This window comes from Scylla paramamosain, chromosome 30 (assembly GCF_035594125.1).
Source record: "Scylla paramamosain isolate STU-SP2022 chromosome 30, ASM3559412v1, whole genome shotgun sequence".
NCBI classification, from domain to species: Eukaryota; Metazoa; Arthropoda; class Malacostraca; order Decapoda; family Portunidae; genus Scylla; species Scylla paramamosain.
The window spans coordinates 18,489,115-18,496,614 of NC_087180.1; the positions used below are offsets into that span (position 1 = coordinate 18,489,115).

Consider the following 7,500-nt stretch of genomic DNA (forward strand, 5'->3'; position numbering starts at 1 on the left):
GAGAGAGAGAGAGAGAGAGAGAGAGAGAGAGAGAGAGAGAGAGAGAGAGAGAGAGAGAGAGAGAGAGAGAGAGAGAGAGAGAGAGGTGGTTTATGTACTAAAAAACATGAGGATTATGATTTTTCTTAGATTTTCTCCTTAAAGTGAAGGAAAAATGCATTATTATCAGTAGTAGTAGTAGTAGTAGTAGTAGTAGTAGTAGTAGTAGTAGTATCCTTTGTCCAGTTCTTTTATTCTTTACTTTCCAACACTAATTTCATCACGCAAGATTCAAAATTACGCTTTCTTTCAGTTCTCCTCCTTATATATTTTTAATCCACTCTCTTCATATTCCTCTCATCATTATCAGTCTTTTTTCTGGTTCCTTCCTTTGTCCTTCATCATTAAATCTCACGTTTCTCTCCCTTTGTTGTGTATTTTCTCCTTTCCTTTCCTTTTCCCATGCGATATATCACCCTCCTCCTCCTCCTCCTCCTCCTCCTCCTCCTCCTCCTCCTCCTCCTCCTCCTCCTCCTGCTTCGGTCAATCTCTATTTTCTCAAATACCCAGAATTAACACTAATGGCTCTCAGACATGTTTCTTTGCTACAATTAGAGAGAGAGAGAGAGAGAGAGAGAGAGAGAGAGAGAGAGAGAGAGAGAGAGAGAGAGAGAGAGAGAGAGAGAGAGAGAGAGAGCACTGAAAATATTGCTCACTGTAATTTTCCCGCGATTTTTCTTTCCACCTTTCTCTCTCTCTCTCTCTCTCTCTCTCTCTCTCTCTCTCTCTCTCTCTCTCTCTCTCTCTCTCTCTCTCACCTCCATGATTCACTCCTTCATTAGCAAATGGGTGTCTAAAGTCTTGCCGCATTAGTCAGTCAGCCAGTCAGCCAGCCAGCCAGCCAGTCAGTCAGTCAGTTAGTCAGTCAGTCAGTCAGTCAGTCAGTCAGTCAGTCAGTCAGTCAGTCAGTCAGTCAGTCATTCGGTTATCTACTCAGTCGCTCATTTCGTCCCTGCTTCTCTTTATACATCACCACCACCACCACCACCACCACTGCTAATAGAACCACAGCTAACATTACTACCAGAGAGAGAGAGAGAGAGAGAGAGAGAGAGAGAGAGAGAGAGAGAGAGAGGGAGGGAGGGAGGGTTTGCGGGCAAGGGACTAAAAGATAAATTTTGCTTTCATGGAACTGTGTGTGTGTGTGTGTGTGTGTGTGTGTGTGTGTGTGTGTGTGTGTGTGTGTGTGTGGCAGGAAAGTGGCAATGCTACTCACTTAATACAAACCATTTATCTTCGTTTTCTTCACCTGCTGGAGGACACGAAAAGTTACGCTCACTCCATCCAACTCAACGCGGCAAAAATAAAAAAGAAAAGAAAACGAGACAAAAAAAAAGAAAAGAAAAGAAAAAGAAAAGAAAACAGGTAAACGTTTACATGGAAAAAAAATAAAAACAAGAAAAAATATCCTTTAAAAAAATATACAAGCATAAAGCATAAGAAAAACATACTTGGATGTAAAATAGTAAAAAAAAAAAAATATATACTTAAAATCAGATATTGTTAACCTTACATAGCCATAAAAAGAAAACAGGTGCGTGTGTGCGTGCGTGCGTGTGTGTGTGTGTGTGTGTGTGTGTGTGTGTGTGTGTGTGTGTGTGTGTGTGTGTGTGTGTTATATGTGCGTGATAGGAGATTCGCCTTCATGATCTGTGTGACGGGAGGGAAGGGAGAGAATGGAGGGAGGAGAGGGAGAGAATGGAGGGAGGAGAGGGAGAGAAAGGGAGAGTTGGAAAGAAAGTGAGAAGGATTGCGGAAATAGGGGAGAGAAAGAGAGAAGATTAAAGCATTACCTATGATGGAAAGGGGGAAGGAAAGGAAGGGAGGAAGAGAGGAAGGGGAGGAGGGAAGAAGGAAGGAACGGAAGGAAATAGGAGAAAGGGAGGAGGAAGATCAAAGGGAAGGGTGAAGAGAGTGAGATACGAGACAAGGCTAGAGAGAGAGAGAGAGAGAGAGAGAGAGAGAGAGAGAGAGAGAGAGAGAGAGAGAGAGAGAGAGGACAAATTTTCCATTTTCTTTTCTCCTTTTTCATTTATTTTATTTTACTTATCATTTTCTCTCTTTCCTTATTTTTTTCCATCTGATATTTTCCCCGTGCACTTTTTCTACTGTTTCATTTGTAATCTCTCTCTCTCTCTCTCTCTCTCTCTCTCTCTCTCTCTCTCTCTCTCTCTCTCTCTCTCTCTCTCTCTCTCTCTCTCTCTCTCTCTCGTTAGGTTGAATTTCAGCATCATCATCATCATCATCAACAACAACAACAACAACAACAACAACAACAACAAGCTAAGGGCCAGTCATGCAATTATGAACATTAAACATCATTATTTTCCCTTTTCCCTTATTTCCCTCTTCACAAAATCTTGCTTCTCCACAACACAAACTTTTTTCCTGTTTTTTTTTTATTTCTTATTATTCTTATTTGTTTCTTTTTCTTGTTCTTGTTTTCCTTGTTGTTCTTGTTGCTGTTTTTTGGTCCTTGTTCTACTTGCTGATGTTTTTGCTGCTGGTGTTGTTGTTGTTGTTGTTGTTGCTGCTGTTGTTGTTGTTGTTGTTGTTGTTGTTGTTGTTGTTGTTTTACTGTTTCTTCTATTTATTACCATTTTTATTCTGATTCTAATTCTTGCTCTTGTTTTTGTTATTCTCGTACATTTCCCGTTTCTTTTTCCTTCATTCTTTATTTTCTCTTTGACCAATCAATGACCCGCAATTCTGTCAGCGTCCTGTGATTGGTGGAGAACAGAGATGACGTCAATTAGGGTCACATGATAAGGGTCATTATCTTGAGGGATTGGTGGACCTGGATCGCTCATTAGTAGACTGTCCTGACCCCTTTCCCCTGCTCTAGTCACTCCAAGTCTCTGTGTTTTGAATGATTCACTAAATGGCTTTGACTTACTGTCTGTGTGTGTGTCTCTCTCTGTCTCTCTGTTCGAGTTCTTAGTAGTGGTAGGAAAGGTATGTGTCTGTCTGTCTGTTTGTCTGTTTGTCTCTTCCCCTCTCTCTCTCCCTTTCTCTCTCTCCCCGGTCTAGTTCTCTTTCTCTTATTTTTGTGTTAATCTAGTTATTTCGCCTTTTACTCAATTTCTTGTGTAATTCATTTTTATTTGGTGTCTTTTCAGTTTTCCTTTTGTATTTTACTTCTCTCTTTTTCTTCCTTTTTCTCTTTTGTCCAAATTATATTGAGTTCGTTTGTGTTGTTTTCGTCTCTTATGTTCTTTGATCAGTCAGTCAGTCAGTCAGTCAGTCAGTCAGTCAGTCAGTCAGTCAGTCAGTCAGTCAGTCAGTCAGTCAGACAGTCAGTACCACACTTTCTCATGTAGTTAATCACTCATTGAATCTGTTAATCAGTTCTGGAGTCATTCGGTCGGGCAGTCAATTAGCAGAGCCAGTCAGTCAGTCAGTCAGTCAGTCAGTCAGTCAGTCAGTCAGCCAGTCAGTCAGTCAGTCAGTCATTAACGCTATATTAGGTGCTGGTCCGTGTGAATGAAACAAATGCAAATAGTATACAAATTTCACCATTAGTAATTCATGGACTTGAATTTGCTATTATGGAGAGAGGGAAGGAGGAAAGGGGGAGGAGGAGGAGGAGGAGGAGGAGGAAGGGCAATAAACTTCAGTCAGTCAGTCAGTCAGTCAATCAGTTAATCAGTCAGTCAGTCAATCAGTCAGTCATCCTCTCACTCATTCATTCATTCAACCAGTCAGTAAGTCAGTCAGTCACCTAGTCATTCATTCAGTCAGTCAGTCAGTCAGTCAATCAGTCAATCATTCAGTCAATCATCCAGTCACTCATTCATTCATTCAGTCAACCGTAGTCAATCAATCTAATCTCACTCAAAAACCAATGAGAAAAAAAGACAAAACTTAGGTCAGTCAGTTGGAACGTAAAGATCAGGAAGAGAGTTGAAGGTTGAGTTTGCCAGTCAGTAAGTCAGTAAGTCAGTCAGCTGGAAGGGGACGGAGTGGAGGCGTGAAAAAAGGGATCAGTCAGGCAGTTATTGGAATCGTGTCAGAGAAAAGGTTTGCTGAAGGAGGGGCGAATGAGGGAGAAAGGCGAAAAATTGGAGGGAAAGAAGAGGAAAATAAGAAAGGAATGAAGCAAAGAAATGGAATATACCCTGTTTACTTTTGTTGGAATATGAAAACGCTCTCTCTCTCTCTCTCTCTCTCTCTCTCTCTCTCTCTCTCTCTCTCTCTCTCTCTCTCTCTCTCTCTTGGAAATGTTCTGACGCTTTTTATTTGATAGATAGACGAATATATAGTCAGATACATAAATAGATAGATAGATAGACAGACAGACAGATAAATAGGTAGATGAAAGTAGGTAAAACTAAACTAATTTACTGGTAGATAGATAAATAGATACAGAGAAACGAATAGATAGGAACAAAAGAATAAACAGACGGACGAAGAAGAAGTAAACCTAGAAGTATATTAATAGAAGCTCCATGGATAAAAATAGACGGCAAAGTAGGGAGGTAAATATAGATAGATAGGATGGTGTCGCGGCGTCCCAGAGGGGGAGCTGCCCAGCCTCTGATATTACTGTGTTACTTGGCTGCAAACACTATTACTCTGGTCACCCTTGTCTCTCCCTCTCTCCCTCTCTCTCTCTCTCCCTTCCCTCCTCCCACGTCAATCCTCGCTCCTCCTACGTGTCTTCCTCCTCCTCCTCCTCCTCTTCTTCCTCCTCCTCCTACGTATCTATCTCTCCTTCTCTATCTTGTTATGTTTAGTTACGAGTCAGTTTTTTTTTCCTTTTTTTTCGTTTTTTTCTTATTTTTTGTTTTGGTTTTGCTATTTTTATTTTTTTTGCGTCTGTTTGTATAATTTTCTTATCTCGTTTTCGTTATTCTTGTATTTCCATCCCCACTTTCTTTTCTTCTCTTCATCTTTCCCTCTTACCCTTCTTATTCTTTATTTGCTTGTCTCTCTTTTAGATTATTAGTTCTTTTGCTTCTTTCCCGGAGGTCAATGATTCATCTCTCTCTCTCTCTCTCTCTCTCTCTCTCTCTCTCTCTCTCTCTCTCTCTCTCTCTCTCTCTCTCTCTCTCTCTCTCTCTCTCTCTCTCTCTCTCTCTCTCCCAAGGCATCTTATTCACTGCCAAACTTCCAAACTTTACCTCAACATATCCACCTCCTCCTCCTCCTCCTCCTCCTCCTCCGCCTCCTCCTCCTCCTCACTATCTTTATTTCCACCTTTCCTGCCCATTTTCCGGCTTCCCTTCCTTATCTTTCCCCCTTTAATGGGTCAGAGGGCTGCGGGTTCCCATTCTACAGAGCCCAGTAAAGCCTCTCGCCGCCTCAAGTCCTCGGCGTGGCAGTAACTTTAGCTTGTCTGAGGCGAAGTGGAGTACGAGGCGGCGGCGTAACTTCGGCTAAGACTCGTGTTGTTGCTTGTAATTGTGTGGCGGTGATGGTGGTGGTGGTGGCGGTCATGGTAGTGGTGGTGGTGGTGGTGGGGGTGTGTGATAATGAAGTGGAGGCGGAGGAGGAGGTGGAAGAGGACTAGGAGGAGGACCTGGAAACATATGTGATGGTGGACTAGATGAATGGGTGATAGACTGAAGGAGGAAGAGGAAGAGAAGGAAGAGGAAGAGGAGGAAGAGGAGGAGGAGGAGGAGGAAGAGAAGAGGAGGAAGAAGAACCGTGACTTGTATGTGAAAAATGAATAAATGAGGAATAAAATTAATGACACTCGTAGAACACAAAAGAAGGAAAAGGAGGAGGAAGAGGAGGAGGAAGAGGAGGAAGAGGAAGAGAGGAAGAGGGGCACAGCAGATAGTTGGAATCCTCTTTGGTTGTTAAGAGGTTATCTGCTTTAGTATTAGAGAGAGAGAGAGAGAGAGAGAGAGAGAGAGAGAGAGAGAGAGAGAGAGAGAGAGAGAGAGAGAGAGAGAGAGAGAGAGAGAGAGAGAGAGTAGACAGACAGACAGACAGACAGACCCCAAGTGCCTGAGGACTTTGAAAGAGAGCTTGGAACAGAAGAGAAGGATGATAAGAGAGAGAGAGAGAGAGAAAGAGACCGAGAGGGAGAGAGAAAAGAGACACCAGTGGAGGGGAAAGAAGAGAGAAAGAGAGGAGGAGAGTGAGGGAGGGAAGAGAAGAGGTCAAAGAATGTCACTGAAATCCGAATCACGGTACAAAATCTCTAGTGTGTCATCTTTGTATTTTTTTTCCTTTTTTATCTAGTTTGTGTCTTTCTTCCTTCTTTCCTTCCTTTTTTTTTCTTCATCTATATTGTCTCCCTTCCCTCCTTCTTTCCTTTTTTCCTTCACCTATATTGTATTTCCCTTCCTATATTGTATCTTCCTTCCTTCCTTCCTTCCTTCCTTCCTTCCTTCCTTCCTTCCTTCCTTCCAATATTCCTCTTTTTATATTTCCTTGACTAGTTATCTCTTGAAATTGTCATAGAAACCCATAGCATATCGTTTTTCTTTTAAAGTTATATTTGTACATAAGTGGTGACGATAGTAGTAGTAGTAGTAGTAGTAGTAGTAGTAGTAGTAGTAGTAGTCGTAGTAGTAGTTGTAGTAGTAATGATGGTGGCAATTTATCTCATTAGCTTTCATATATTTTGCTGTAATGTTTACCCAGTTCTGCTCAAAACCACAGCTCGTCTACATTTCCTAATGAAACCGCAGACGCATGAGAGATTTCAGGCTAAAGAACAACGAAAATAAAGTTGATTAAAGATGAAATAATTGTGATACATTCGAGAATAAGGACAATGATAGACTCGAGGATAAGAATCTTTCACAACGCATCGAAACTGAATAAAAGAAGAGGAAAATTAAGTTATGGTAATATTTTAAAGGCTAGATTTATAAAGAGAGAGAAAAAAAGAAATAATAATCTGAGAAATTTCTTGGTCTGCATTTTCTGACATTCCTGTCTTGGCATTTAAATTAATTAGTAGGAGAATAAAAACATGGAAAACACGAGAGAGAGAGAGAGAGAGAGAGAGAGAGAGAGAGAGAGAGAGAGAGAGAGAGAGAGAGAGAGAGAGAGAGAGAATATACAGCAAAACTCCCACACTAATTAATTAACATCATACTAAATGTTCACTTCAATTAAAAAAATAAATAAATAAATAAACAAATAAATAAATAAATAAATACAATACCTAACACAACAAAACCAAAACGACAAAAAAAAAAATAATAATGATAATAATGAAAATAAAAATAACCTGGATATTTTCATTATACTTCGTCACAGGGGAATTGAGAATCACTGCTTGAGAATGTCCGAAGGCTTGAGGGAGCGAACGAAAGAGTGAGAGAATCGTGCGCTTTGTCGATCGTGGTGTTTGTAAAAGTTTGTGAGGAAGGTTACCTGGTCCTAATGAGGCGTCCCGCTCACCTGAGAAATAAATGAGACGCGTGAGGAGCAGGTGAGAGAGAGAGGGAGAAAGAGAGAGAGAGAGAGAGAGAGAGAGAGATGAATCAATGACCTTGG

General features: G+C 41.0%; 1 protein-coding gene across 2 annotated transcripts in view; it reads left to right on the top strand.

Annotated features, from left to right (window-relative positions):
- Window positions 1-7,500, top strand: part of LOC135115977 (dual 3',5'-cyclic-AMP and -GMP phosphodiesterase 11A-like) — a 143,554-nt gene that overhangs the window by 92,915 nt on the left and 43,139 nt on the right. The gene's annotated exons all lie outside the window — the stretch shown is intronic.